This window comes from Tasmannia lanceolata, unplaced genomic scaffold (assembly GCF_043159265.1).
Source record: "Tasmannia lanceolata isolate RefF3 unplaced genomic scaffold, GAP_Taslan_0.1 ptg000023l, whole genome shotgun sequence".
In the NCBI taxonomy this organism is placed as follows: domain Eukaryota; kingdom Viridiplantae; phylum Streptophyta; class Magnoliopsida; order Canellales; family Winteraceae; genus Tasmannia; species Tasmannia lanceolata.
This window is the reverse complement of record NW_027518700.1, coordinates 31,829,726-31,845,053: the sequence shown is the minus strand read 5'-3', so window position 1 is coordinate 31,845,053 and position 15,328 is coordinate 31,829,726.

The following is a 15,328-nucleotide window of genomic DNA, read 5'->3' as shown; positions in this document are numbered from 1 at the left end:
AGCTGCTGCCACACGCCTGGAATTCTGGAAATCTCCGAATATACTATCAATAGTCTTTTCTTTTGCCTTTGAAGGCCTGTAAAGAATCTCTGTAATGAAATTTCAAAGAGAAATAAAGTGGAGTTGTCACCAAATAGTGTCCCTCACTTTTGAGTTACTAATATATGCCAGCTCCTCCAATAAAAGACTCTAAGTGTTTGCAGACTTAGCTCTCAGCCTAAGTGTTTGTAGACTTAGAGAACGGCAGTGGTGCAGTCCGGCGCGTCCAATTTGGTGTGGAGATCAGTTCCAACCACATGGACCCGCCCTAGTGGAAAACCACCTCAAAGACCTGCCCGGCCTGGCCGTCCAGAGCCTTAGCCGGACAGGATATGGCGCAATCGCTAAACGCCAAAAGACCTGCCCGGCCTGGCCGTCCAGAGCCTAAGTCGGATAGGATATGGCGCAATCGCTAGACGCCAAAAGACTCTAAGTGTTTGCAGACTTAGCTCTCAGCCTAAGTGTTTGCAGACTTAGAGAACGGCAGTGGTGCACTCCGGCGCGTCCAATTTGGTGTGGAGATCAGTTCCAACCATGTACCCGCCCTAGTGGAAAACCACCTCAAAGACCTGCCCGGCCTGGCCGTCCAGAGCCTTAGCCGGACAGGATATGGCGCAATTGCTAAACGCCAAAAGACCTGCCCGGCCTGGCCGTCCAGAGCCTAAGCCGGACAGGATATGGCGCAATCGCTAGACACCAAAAGACTCTAAGTGTTTGCAGACTTAGCTCTCAGCCTAAGTGTTTGCAGACTTAGAGAACGGCAGTGGTGCACTCCGGCGCATCCAATTTGGTGTGGAGATCAGTTCCAACCATGGACCCGCCCTAGTGGAAAACCACCTCAAAGACCTGCCCGGCCTGGCCGTCCAGAGCCTTAGCCGGACAGGATATGGCGCAATCGCTAAACGCCAAAAGACCTGCCCGGCCTGGCCGTCCAGAGCCTAAGCCGGACACGATATGGCGCAATCGCTAGACGCCAAAAGACTCTAAGTGTTTGCATACTTAGCTCTCATCCTAAGTGTTTGCAGACTTAGAGAACGGTAGTGGTGCACTCCGGCGCGTCCAATTTGGTGTGGAGATCAGTTCCAACCACATGGACCCGCCCTAGTGGAAAACCACCTCAAAGACCTGCCTGGCCTGGCCGTCGAGAGGCTTAGCCGGACAGGATATGGCGCAATCGCTAAACGCCAAAAGACCTGCCCGGCCTGGCCGTCCATAGCCTAAGCCGGACAGGATATGGCGCAATCGCTAGACGTCAAAAGACTCTAAGTGTTTGCAGACTTAGCTCTCAGCCTAAGTGTTTGCAGACTTAGAGAACGGCAGTGGTGCACTCCGGCGCGTCCAATTTGGTGTGGAGATCAGTTCCAACCATGGACCCGACCTAGTGGAAAACCACCTCAAAGACCTGCCCGGCCTGGCCGTCCAGAGCCTAAGCCGGACAGGATATGGCGCAATCGCTAGACGCCAAAAGACTCTAAGTGTTTGCAGAGTTAGCTCTCAGCCTAAGTGTTTGCAGACTTAGAGAACGACAGTGGTGCACTCCGGCGCGTCCAATTTGGTGTGGAGATCAGTTCCAACCATGGACCTGCCCTAGTGAAAAACCACCTCAAAGACCTGCCCGGCCTGGCCGTCCAGAGCCTTAGCCGGACAGGATATGGCGCAATCGCTAAACGCCAAAAGACCTGCCCGGCCTGGCCGTCCAGAGCCTAAGTCGGACAGGATATGGCGCAATCGCTAGACGCCAAAAGACTCTAAGTGTTTGCAGACTTAGCTCTCAGCCTAAGTGTTTGCAGACTTAGAGAACGGCAGTGGTGCACTCTGGCGCGTCCAATTTGGTGTGGAGATCAGTTCCAACCATGTACCCGCCCTAGTGGAAAACCACCTCAAAGACCTGCCCGGCCTGGCCGTCCAGAGCCTTAGCCGGACAGGATATGGCGCAATCGCTAAACGCCAAAAGACCTGCCCGGCCTGGCCGTCCAGAGCCTAAGCCGGACAGGATATGGCGCAATCGCTAGACGCCAAAAGACTCTAAGTGTTTGCAGACTTAGCTCTCAGCCTAAGTGTTTGCAGACTTAGAGAACGGCAGTGGTGCACTCCGGCGCGTCCAATTTGGTGTGGAGATCAGTTCCAACCATGGACCCGCCCTAGTGGAAAACCACCTCAAAGACCTGCCCGGCCTGGCCGTCCAGAGCCTTAGCCGGACAGGATATGGCGCAATCGCTAAACGCCAAAAGACCTGCCCGGCCTGGCCGTCCAGAGCCTAAGCCGGACACGATATGGCGCAATCGCTAGACGCCAAAAGACTCTAAGTGTTTGCAGACTTAGCTCTCAGCCTAAGTGTTTGCAGACTTAGAGAACGGCAGTGGTGCACTCCGGCGCGTCCAATTTGGTGTGGAGATCAGTTCCAACCATGGACCCGCCCTAGTGGAAAACCACCTCAAAGACTCTAAGTGTTTGCAAACTTGGAGACAGAGGTGGTTCACTCCGGCCAATGACATCCGGACAACCACTCCGGCTCGACAGAAAGACAAGGAAGAAGCACAGACGTCATAAATACAAAAAGCAAGGCAGCCGTACAGACAGTTGGACAAAATTGAATTTGTATTCATATTACAAAAGTGCTCTTTTCGCCGAGCTGGCTTACAAAGAATGAGCCTCATGGGCCATTACAAAAAATTCACAAACCAAAATTAAAGATAGGAGCAAGAGGACTGCCACTCAGGCCTCCTCGTCGGCCACCTCCTCGGTGACTGCCTCTGAAGTAGGGGCTGCAACCTGGCCGGCCTCAGTGGTTGGAGCGGTGACCTCGGAAGCCAGATCGACTTCCTGTTCCACCTCGATGGGTTGGGAGGAGTCCAATTCGCCTTCTTCCTCCTCGTCCTCCTCCTCCTCGGGAGGTGCATACGGGATGGCCAGTCCGTCCAGGGAAATGTCGGGGTGAGTCTTCTTCACCTGCTCGGAGCAGAGAAGGAACCCCGCCTTATAGGCCTGGAGGCCCAGGTTGAAGAACTGTGTGTCCTTCCTCTTCTCAGTTTCCTTCACGGCCTCCCCCACTGCCGCTTTCACAGCCGCCTTGATAGCCGCCTTCTCCCTCTGACCGGCTCTCTCTTGCGCATTTAGGAGATCCTGCACGGCCTGGTTTTTGACCCTCTGCAGCTCCTCCTTCAAGCTGTTGAATTCGGCCTCTTTGATCTGGACGGCTTCGGTAAGCCCGTCCTTGTCCTTTTGGACCTGGCTCTTCTCGGACTCTATCTGTGTTAGCGTCTCAGAGAAGAGATAACGCTTCTTGGCCATGTCTCTTGAGTAGACCTGGAGTTGATAGAGGGCGGAGGTGATTGCCGCTTCGCAGGTCTCCGGCACCTCTTTCTCGACGTCCCGCCGGTCGCGTGGGAGGAGGCCTTGGTACATCAATTCCGTGGCCACCCGGCTATCCCCCAGGCCGGTGTCTGTTTTCTGCACCGCCTAGTTTGGGCGGAAGACGTTGTCGCCTCTCGCCGCCGTGGCGGCCGGGATGCCCAGGACCGGCCCGCTGTATTGGGGCTCTGTCACCCCTGCAGATCCGGAGCTCTGTCCGGCGAAATTTGCCCGGCTCGACTTAACGGAGAGCTTATGCGTCGCTCGGCTGCTTTTAAGTGGCTCGGCCAGTGCGGCCATTGCCGGAGTTGACTCCGGTACCTTTCTTTTCTTGCCCTTGGGTTGGGGCTGCTCCTGCGTTGGGGACGCTTGGGAGGTCTGCTTGATCCTATCCAGCATGGACATCTGCTTCACCATTTCTGAACATGAGAACAGAACACAGTTAGAACTGTATAAAAAAAAGGGGGAAAGGAACAGTTCTAAAAATAAAAGCTGGCCTAAAGAGTCTACGTACATGCCGACGTCGCACGACTGATCCCGAGCGCTACCAGGACGGCCTCCTCGGAGAACTCCGAGCAGTTTATTTGACCACGCTTCAGTTCTTCTTTGATCAAAGTGAAGGCCATGTAGTCGTAACCCTTAAGGGCTGGCTTCTGACTAAGGTTCTGGGTGTCCGGCGTTCTCCATTCCAACGAGAACGGCCAGTGGGAGTCCGGCTCGGTGTCCCTAGCGTAGAAAAACCTGTTCTTCCATGTGTGAATGGAAGTAGGTATGCCAGTGATCATTTTCACTTCGGGCCGTTGGCTGATATAGATCCAGCCGCCCTCCTTGTGCCTCTTCAGGTGCGCACACATCCTGAAGACGGGTATAGTGGGGTTCCTACGGAGACGAACTCCCAAAAAATAAAGGAAGCCCACCAGCGTCCTCCAAGAGTTCGGCACGATCTGTGTAACCGCCAGCCCGTAGTACCTCAGCACTTCAACAAAAAACGGATGCAAGGGAAGCCTGAGCCCGGCCCGGAAGGCTTCTTCGTATAGGCAGAGATCTGCACTATCATTGCTGGCCCGGTCCCCTTCAACGACCGCCCTCAAAGTGTACCGATCAGGGATACAGTATTTGTCCCTGACGGCCTGAAGTCTGCCCGGCTCCAGACGGTTCACCTCGCGCAGGGCCTCGATGTTGTACTGCGGATTGGCCTCCATCCGTGCCTCCGCTATCACCTCGACGGGCGCGCGCGGCAAGCAAGGAACTATCGCCTCGACGTCTTCTTCGTCGCCGCTGGTTTCTACCCGGTGCGGTCCGTCCCCACGGACCGGGATTGTGTCTAAGTCCACAATCACTTCCTCCCCGCTCTCCTCGTCTACAATTACTATCTCTTCGTCCTCAACACCGGCCTCCGTAGGAGAGGCCAGCCTCGTCCTCTCCGACGCCCCGGACCCCGTACTACTGGTCGAACCGGACTCCTTTGAGCCAGAGTCCGACTCTGAACTAGTGCTAGACATTAAAAGGGAAGACAAGAAAAGCTAAAAGAAATTACCGAACTGAAGTGTTGAACGAAGATCTCCGGGCTCACTGATCCGAAGCGGGCAGAAATTTGACTAGCCGAGCAGCAGAGGAGGAGAGAAGAATGTGAAAAGTGAAAAATGAGGAGTAAAAACTTCGGTATATATAGGCTGGGAAGAGCAGGAAAAATCCCGCCCTTTTCCCACCAGCCGGAGTGCGCCACGTCACCTACCGCCTTAAGTGCGCCGTTCGCATTAAATGCGCCCTCCGCATTAAATGCGAGGCACAAGTTCCAAAGTGATAACGCCAAAAGACCTGCCCGGCCTGGCCGTCCATCGCCTTAGCCGGACAGGATATGGCGCAATCGCTAAACGACAAAAGACCTGCCCGACCTGGCCGTCCAGCGCCTTAGCCGGACAGGATATAGCGCAATCACAAGGCGACAAAAGACCTGCCCGGCCTGGCCGTCCATCGCCTTAGCCGGACAGGATATGGCGCAATCGCTAAACGCCAAAAGACCTGCCCGGCCTGGCCGTCCAGCGCCTTAGCCGGACAGGATATGGCGCAATCACAAGGCGACAAAAGACCTGCCCGGCCTGCCCGTCCAGCGCCTTAGCCGGACATGATATGGCGCAATCACAAGGCGACAAAAGACCTGCCCGGTCTGGCCGTCCAGCGCCTTAGCCGGACAGGATATGGCGCAATCGCTAAACGCCAAACGACCTGCCCGGCTTGGCCGTCCAGCGCCTTAGCCGGACATGATATGACGCAATCACTAGGCGACAAAAGACCTGCCCGGCCTAGCCGTCCAGCGCCTTAGCCGGACAAGATATGGCGCAATCGCTAAACGCCAAACGACCTGCCCGGCCTGGCCGTCCAGCGCCTTAGCCGGACAGGATATGGCGCACTCACTAGGCTACAGAGGATCTGCCCGGCCATGACGCCCAGGAGGTTTGGCCGGCCAGACTTCTGGTTCAAATTTTGACCGGACTGGATCGCCCAGAGGCTCCTGTCTGGCCGTGCTCCTTCAGGCCAAGCTTCAAGGCCGGACCAGGCCGCCCGGAGGCCCCTGTCCGGCCGTGGTTTCTCCTGGCCCAGTCTGAGGCCGGCCTCAGCTGCCCAGAGGCCTTAAGGTCGGCCGGATGTTGTTTTAACCCTCTATTTGCTTCCCCTAGCCGCTGTCACGACTCGGAGAACCAGGGGGCAACTGATGGGGTCCGAACTCTGCAACCAATTGGCTGTTGACACGTGGCCCTCACAGGGACCACTGCAAAGCCAACACCTGTCCCTGCTAGGTATGACACCTGGACCAATCAGGAACTTCCACCTGCCCCTCCTAGGTATGAGACCTGGTCCATACAGGGGCCACCACCTGTCCTGGACAGGTGGCTCAGAACCACTATAAATAGCCTTCACTTGTGCTAAGGTGAGGGATCTGAGAAAAAAATCCTAAGCTTTTTGCTCTGACATTGCTCTGCACTCCTGCTCATACTGACTTGAGTGTCGAAGCGCCCGTCCGGAGCACCACTCCGGGTTGGTCTTCTGACCCTTTGTATTCTTGTCTGTGCCCTTGTGCAGCGCAGGACTCCATTAGCTCTTCAGCAGTGACTTGCCAGATCAGCCCTTCCGGCCCTACCATAACCTGTTACCAATTTTAGACCTAACACCGGCGTCTCACATTCACTTCTTCCTCTTGCAACCGAGCTAAACTGAATGCTTCGGGAAGCGAGGTGGGATTCATCTTTTGAACTCCTACCCTTATTTCATCCTTTAAACCGCTTAGGTACACCTCAATTAAGTATTCTTCAGAGAGTACTTTAACTTTATTTTGCAAGTTTTTGAAACTCCCTTTGATAATCCATGACAGAAGACATTTGTTGAAGTTTAGACAATCGACCTGCATAATTCTCACTTCTTGTGGGTCCAAAGTGAGCATCCATGGCTTTGATGAATTGGTCCCATGTTGCTTGTGGTTTATATTCCGTATACCATTGGTACCATTCCAAAGTTTCTCCTTCCACATTGAAAGAGGCAATTGTTAACCATTGCTCTTGAGGTACTTGGTGATAGCTGAAATATTGCTTCGCTTTGAAAAGCCATCTACTCGGATTTTTCCCATCAAAGCGTGGAAAATCCAACTTCATAGTGCGTGTCTGTATGCCGCCATTACTGCCAAATGATTGTCCCGTGCCTTGGCAAATTTGAGAACGCCCGATTGATCCTTCAGGGTTTCCTCCATCTGCCCTCCACTCGTCCAAACGATGCAGTATCTCTGCAAGCAATTCACCATGGCGTTCAGTCGTTTCCCTCAACTCCTCTTGCGAGTGTTGTAAGCTACGAATCCTTTCTTCCATTTTGGCTCCACGTGTACGATCAGCCATCCCAGAGCCCTGCTCTGATACCAAATTGTTATGATCTGAAATTAAATTCCTCAGAAAGGAATTTTGCTGAGATTTCTTCCTGCCACCCCGAGCTATGGTGTTCTTTTGAACACTGCTCAAAGAGATAACCAATTGGAAAATTTCTGCAAAAGATTACAGCAGAGAGATATTTTTCTGGAAAACATAGATATGTCTTTCATTAACAGAATACAGAATTTAAGTACAAGGAGAAACTGCCCCGTAACTGTCTGTAACTTCTCCCACTAACTTGACACATACACCCCCTACCTTTACAACACACTAATGACTCCTTCAACTACAAATACCAACCAATGAAAATAAAGGAAACAACAACAGACAATACAACCTAATAACCCATGTAGCATACAAAGACAAATTAACCCATATCACTTTTCCTCCCTCCAAATATGACTTTTTGGTTAGATTATGATTACTAAAGGTAGAATCGTGTTCCCCTCCAGCCTACGCAACACAGATCTCTAGGGAGGTGTGTATGTGGCAAAACATTAGTCTTATCACCTCCGTATTATCCTCGTTTTTGGTACAGGTGTTGGGCACAGGTGTTTCTTCATTTATTGGGTGGTGACGGCTTTTTTGGTCGAATTAATGTTTAGCTTTCTAGGAAAGTCATCTAGTATCGTATCAACTGTTTTTTTGAGTTTTGGTTGTGGGCCCAAAGATACGGAGTTATGGGCGGTTTATTTCATTATGCGACATAATGGTAATGAAGATGAGTCTATATGGTCTCTTGGTCTTCTTTAGAGAAGGTAATCTATCTTGTTTTAGGAATATGGCTGCTTCTCCTTCTCCTTCGCAACCTCAAACTTTCAAGAGACTAAGGAGAGATTTTTCGGACTGTACTGAGTGGCTCCATGATCGCCGGTGGGTCCTTAGCTTAAAATACAATCGGGTAAAAGCCTCGGGGGTAGTTCCCACCACGCCTGAGCAAGTTATAAGTATTATTAAAAGGCAATGGAAGCAGTTTCAGAAGGACTATTGGATGATTGCTGAAGAATTCTTTCCGGTGACAGGTACTTATAATTTGAAGGAAATATGTATTCCAGTCTACAAACTTCCTTTCTTCCGAGGCTGTTTGGAGTTCACTTATAACCAGAGACGGTTACAGTGGGATGCGAAGCAAACATTTTGCATTCAAAAGATATCCGAACTGATTAAAATCCGGATGTCTCAGATAGAAGAGGTCCCCTATCCGCAGCTCGCCTCAGACTATTTCTCTGAAGACATGGAATTAGAACTAGATATTGGGGTTCTATTGGTGGAGCTGCCTGACTGTGCGTGTGATGAAGGAGCATCCCCTTGTCAATTTTTACATTGACCCAGATTTGCTCATTGGCTTATGATTTCCCGCTTTTCCATATGCTTTCAAGTCTTTTAGCATAGTAGGGGCATTTTGGTTATTTTCATAGAGATTGTGGCATTTTAGTCATTTTACTTTAGTTAGGGTATTTGGGTCATTTTACTATTGTAATTGGCTATAAATAGCCATTTCTCTCTCTTTCGTAGGGGAGATTGTAGACTTTGGATTTGGGAAATAAAATTTGGTGTTTTTTACTCTCTTTATATAAAATCTCTTGGGAACGAGGGTTTCTAGGTATTTTTTAGCCATTTAAGCACATATCGGAATTGGAAATCGGGTTTCGGGTCGGGTCGGGTTGCCCGACACCCCAACCCGATTTCCATTTCGGGTTGATTTTTCCCAACCCAACCCAACCCGATTTTAAAAAAAATCCAACCCAACCCAACCCAAATTCGGGTTCAGGTGGAACCCGACCCGAGTTGCACCCCTACTTGTGAAGGGTCCTGTCTGAAAGAACAACTTTATACTTTCTTGTCCACAAGTTGTTCTTTATTTGATCCGGTTCGGTTGCGCGATCCAATTGTCACACCCACTCTTTTTTCTTAGGGTCCACTTCCAAAAGGACCGAGATAAGTCACCTCACGACACGTGCATGTAGGTAAGACTGGTGCTAGTTGTATACAGAAAGAAATGTCCAGTCTCTTTCCCAAGTAGGAACTATTAAGGCTTGCATAGAACCGAGAGCCATATCTCCTTGCTCCCTTGGATCTGTGAAACCTTTGAGCATGGCATTTTTACTACGCTACCTAAAGACGAACATGTGTCAATAAACAAGCACATCACACACATTCATTATTATAATTACCCATTCATGTCATGAAATAAACCTTTATTAATTAATAAATGTCATTCTACTGGCTTTTCAGGGCATATACTCTAACATTCTCCCACTTGCCCTCAAAGTCAGTGATGCATGTATCTTAGACCCATTCCCTCCAGATGCTTGTCAAATACCTTTCGACTAAGGGACTTGGTCAAAGGATCTGCCATGTTATCAACTGAAGCTACTTTAGCTATAGCCACATCCCCTCTGTCGTTAACCTCTCGTATCAAATGATATTTGCGAAGGACGTGCTTTGACTTCTGATGAGGCATTCGTTCCTTTGATTGAGCGATCACCTCATTGTTATAACAATAGAGCATAATAGGTCTCTCAACAAAGGGCACGACTCCAAGTTCGTCTATAAACTTCCACAGCCATACTGCCTCCTTCACGCATCACTTGCAGCAATGTATTCCGCCTCAGTCGTGGTATCTTTCTTGCAACTCCTCCTTGAAACTACTCCATTAGCTAATGTGAAGACCAAACCTTATGAGGATTTCATATCTTCGACATCTAACTGAAAATCAGCATCTGTATATCCAGAAATGACTAATTCGTCTCCTCCATATACTAAACAGTAATGTTTAGTTCTTCTAAGGTACTCAAAGATATGCTTAACTGTTGTCCAATGCTCTGGACTTGGGTTTGATTGTTATTTACTAACCACATTTACAGATAAACAAATATCTAGCCTTGTGTACAACATGGCATACATCAAGCTTCCCACTGCCGAAGCGTAGGGAATCCTGTTCATTTCTTCCTTCTCTTCAGATGTCTTAGGAGACGTCTTCTTAGAGAGCTTGATTCCATGCCTAAAAGGTATTAACCCTTTCTTGGAATGTGTCATATAATACTTGGCCAATATCTTATCTATGTAAGCTTCCTGTGATAGTCCAAGTGTCATATTCATACGGTCTCTAAACAATTTAAGGCCAAGGATGTAAGACTCTTCACCCAAATCCTTCATAGCAAAGATACTAGATAGCCATACTTATGTATTAGACAACATCCCAACATCATTCTCAATGAGTAGAATGTCATCTACATACAAAATAAGAAATGTCACAGCACTCCCACTGACCTTTTTTAAAAAACAAGCCTCATCTACGTTTTGTGTATAGCCAGACTCTTTGACTAATTGATCAAAATGAAGATTCCAACTACGGGATGCTTTCTTTAATCTATAAATGGATCTTTGTAGCTTGCACACATTATGACTTCCTTCTCCGGCAGCTTCAAAACCTTCTGGCTGGATCATATAGATATCCTCTTGAATGTTTCCATTCAAGAAGCATTTTTGACATCCATCTGCCATATCTCATAGTCATAGTGTGCTGAGATAGTTAAATAGAATCCTAATACACTTTAGCATGGCTACCGGTGAGAAGGTTTCTTCATAGTCAATTCCAACTTTTTGACTATATCCCTTCGCCACTAATCGTGCTTTATAGGTCTCTACCTTACCGTCAGGGCCTTTCTTCCACTTGAAGATCCATTTGCATCCAATGGGCTTAATGCCCTCTGCTGGATCAAATAAAGTCCAGACCCGGTTAGTGTACATGGAGTCTATTTCGTATTTCATAGCTTCCATCAATTTTCCCGTATCGATGTCTAACATCGCTTCTTTGTAGTTAAGGGGATCATTATCATTTTTATCTGAAATCATATTATATTTTTCACCCAAGTAGACTAATCTATCAGGTTGTGTGATCACCCTTCTACTACGTTGGAGTGTTTGTATAGGTATAGTGGGCTCTTGCTTAGTGTCTTCTTCTCTTTCCATTGGAGTTTCAGGTTGCTCTTCCAAGGCAATTCTATCCCTCTTGACAGTATCTTGGATGAACTCTTCTTTCCAAAATACCGCATTCCTACTTACAAAACAGTTTTGCTCGCTTGGGTTATAGAATATATATAACCATTTATTTCCTTAGGGTATGCAATGAAAATACACCTTTCTGTTATTCTCACTAACTTATCAACACTTCTCTTTTTAACATGTGCGGATCACCCCCATATCCTCATATGATTCAATGAGGGTTTTTTTACTGTCCATATCCCATATGAAGTAGATGGTGCTGATTTAGTTGGGACATAATTTAAGACATAGAGCGCCGTTTCGAGGGCATATCCCCATAGAAACAAAGGTGCTTATACGAAACTCATCATCTACCGGACCATGTCCAACAAAGTCCTATTTCTATGTTCTGAAACACCATTAAATTTTGGTGTTGCAGGTGGGGTCCATTGAACTCTTTGAACTTTTCAAATGTCTCAGACTTATGTCGCATAAGGTACAAATATACCTTGAATGGTCATCCATAAAAGTCACGACGTATATTAGCCCTCCTCTTGCCGGATGAGAAATGGGACCGCATACATCACTATGTATAATCTCCAACAAATCTTGGGATCTTCCACTCTTGCCCTTTTTAAGTTTGGGAATATTCTGAATAGGAATGTCCTCAATGTTATTTGTATTTTCCAAAGCATTTATTATAAATAATCCGTCAACTAATTAGGGGTGCAACTTGGGTCAGGTTCAACCTGAACCCGAATTTGGGTTGGGTTGGGTTGGATTTTATTTTGCAGATGAGAAAGCCCTAATTGATGGCTTCTTCTACAAATAGGTCTATGGGTTAAGACTACCCCCAATAAACTGTCCTTGGGGAGAAAAAAATGCCCTTAAAAAAACAAACCTCTGTGGGTTTTGAACCAAAAAAAACCCACAGCTCTTACTTTCCATGGCTGGGGAGAAGAGAAAAGAAGAAGAGTAAATCAGAGTTTTAGGACTCACCAACGAGGGTCGGATTTCCGGTTCACCAGTGAGGGAGAGAAGAGGGAAAACCCAGCGTGCGTGATTGAGAGAGTGGGGAAACAGAGTTTTAGGACTCACCACCAAGGGTCGGATTTACGGTTCGCCAGCGAGGGAGAGAAACCCAGCGAGGGAGAGAAGAGGGAAAACCCAGCGTGCGTGATTGAGAGAGAGAGGGAAAACAGACGCCTCTTTTGTTAACGTTTTCTTTTGTTTATCTTGAACGGTTGGGATCATTCCACTTAAAATCTGACGGCTCTTAATAAGAGTGGAGTAGATAGCCTTATCTAGTCGGTAGACTAGAATCACTAACCTCATATATATATATATATATATATATATATATATATATATATATATATATATATATATATATATATATAATATTAAATTTGGCTTAGGCGTTAATTTCGGCCCTTAAATTTGAGATTCGGGAATAGCCTTGAACTGTAACCTAACTTTTTTCTGCATTCCGGACGCACCGGTACTAGTTTCGAAACAATTTGAGACATGTAGGTTGCTTTTCTGCGAATCTCCACTTTTCTTGGGCACTGGATATTCCAACTTTTCTTGGGTTTAAGATCATAATCAGAAAATGTTCTGAAGTGTACCCTAAAGTTTTTTAGCATTTTGGACGCAATGGATAGTTTTCAGAATAATCCGAGATTAGCAAGTTGTTGTTCTCTTTATTCCTACTTTAAAAGGGCTTCGAGTTTTGTCCCTAGGGTTTGGAAAACACTCCCAAATTTTGATAGAATGTTACTAGCACCCTAAGGTACTATGTGTATAAGTTTCGGAACGATTGGATTAATGGATTACAGTTTTGAAGAGGTTTAAGCTGTTTATTGTCAATTTGACCTACAACCTAAAGGCTCTTGAAAACTGGTTTGGGTATTCCATTAAGGTAACCTGATCAATCCAAAACTTCTACAATAAAGTTAATAATTGCCTAAGATTATACAATCTGAATTTAAAGTAATTTTTGCTTAAGTTTCAATTTATACACATATTTCTTTAAATTCAGTTATGGTTATTGTATACAATTCCTTCTGTTGTATTGGATGTTTGCAATTATGTTAATCACACCCCATAAAGTAAAATGTTGTGATGTGATATAAAGACCAATCATACTCCCTAGATACCATTATAAAGAGGTATTCGATTAGTTTGAGAGGGGCCAAAGCATCATATGGCTATGAGGATACCTATGACAAGTGGTGCATTTATAATGCCCATTGACACATAAAGTGCAACTTTTAAGTTGTTTTACTCTAATGGTATCTGAAATTGCAATGAGTTTGTAATGCATAGTCGCTTGGCCCAAAGGAAAGTGCTTGTGCATTCTGAATTCATTGGAATTGTGAGATCAATGAAATTAGATGAAGGCTCTTGTCTTAGGCCCAAAGGTATGGAAAAGGGACCAAATTCTGATCTAATTGATTGGTACGATTACTAAGGGTAAATCTAATGTGTGCTGTAGCCTCGGCCCAAAGGAGGGCTACAATGATACGATGCATTTACAACCGGAAATGTCAATATGGGTTGGCATTCTGGTACTATGGCTTAATTGGAATGGCTTAGTTGCTTTGAATTACAAGAACTAAAGAATTGATCTATCTTGATCAATCGACACAAGTCGAAGGTCGGCTCTGATACCAACTGTAAGACTTTATTGAACCAAATTAATGAGGAACTTACCTCCAGCCATGACGATTAGAATCGAAGATCACGACTCCTTCGAACCTCAATGAACCACGAACACTAACCACGATCTCCGTTGCTCATGACCAAGAGAAGAGAGATCTTCTAATCTTGAGAAGTACCTTAGGCTCGATCGATGGAATCACATGCACTCTTTCCTCTCAGATTAGGGACCATCTCTTTTGATGGACTTTAGCTATACATATGTGTTTATAACCATCAAACGCCCACATATTTATAGAGATTGGGAGTGCACGTATTTGCATCCCACCACAACACAAACATTCTAGTGTTTTACAAATTAAAAACACTTTGGGATTTATTTAGAAGACTCTCTTTGTGAATAGTGAGTCCTAGCAACGTGGGGCACACCAAAAACGCCAAGAAGGCTCACTTTTCAGCAGATTTTGTCTTCATTCGTGAGATGGCTGCTCTCACATGAAACAGACCACCCGTGAAATGCCTTTAAGCGATGGACGCGAGCAAATCAAATTCGTAGTCCTATCTTTTCTGTTCATTACACATTTGGAACATAAATGGTCGGGTTTTATTTCAAAGGTTGCTTGGTTTCATCAATGAAAATTGAATGAAAGCATACTCCAGTGGTCAATTTGGAAGCATGAATCAGCGAACAATTAACTTCATCCAATTATCTGAGTTTGTCAGTACTTTGTAAACAAACTACTTTTTAAAAGCCTATCAGCTCAGTGTTTATAGGTTTAAAAATATCATTTTTGGCTTTTTCATAAAATAAATTATCGTTTAATAAAAAAATGTCTTTACCTGCTATCAAAGCCGCGGCTATAGTTTTTTAAAGGCTACTATTATTGGCACTATCATGTTTTAATAAATGCAAACTCAGTTTCTGTTTTCTTTTTTAATTTGCTTTAGACAGCTTTTCAGGAACTATAATAATCTTTTACAGTTGTTTAAATAAGAAAAGACAAGCTGAGTTTGTGCAATTATTAAGATATATGGAAGTGCCAACATCAATAGCCTTTTTAAAACGCTATATTTTCAATTTTACTGGTGGTTAAACCTAATGTTATAGATTATTTTTAAATTTATATTCACATTTATAAAGCGGTCATGACTGCTTTGTAGATAAAAACTTATATAGGCGATTATTACCCTGCTACAACATACTAATTAGCGAACAATATTTGGCTCCGCAACGTTGCGCAGGAACCTCCTGCGCAACGCACTAAAATTAAGAGGAAACCAAGGGTGTGGAAATAACACACCATGGAATTGATTTTGCCACAACCCCCCCCCCCCCCCCCCCCCCCCTTTGCTATTAGTTTATTTTAGTGCGCTAG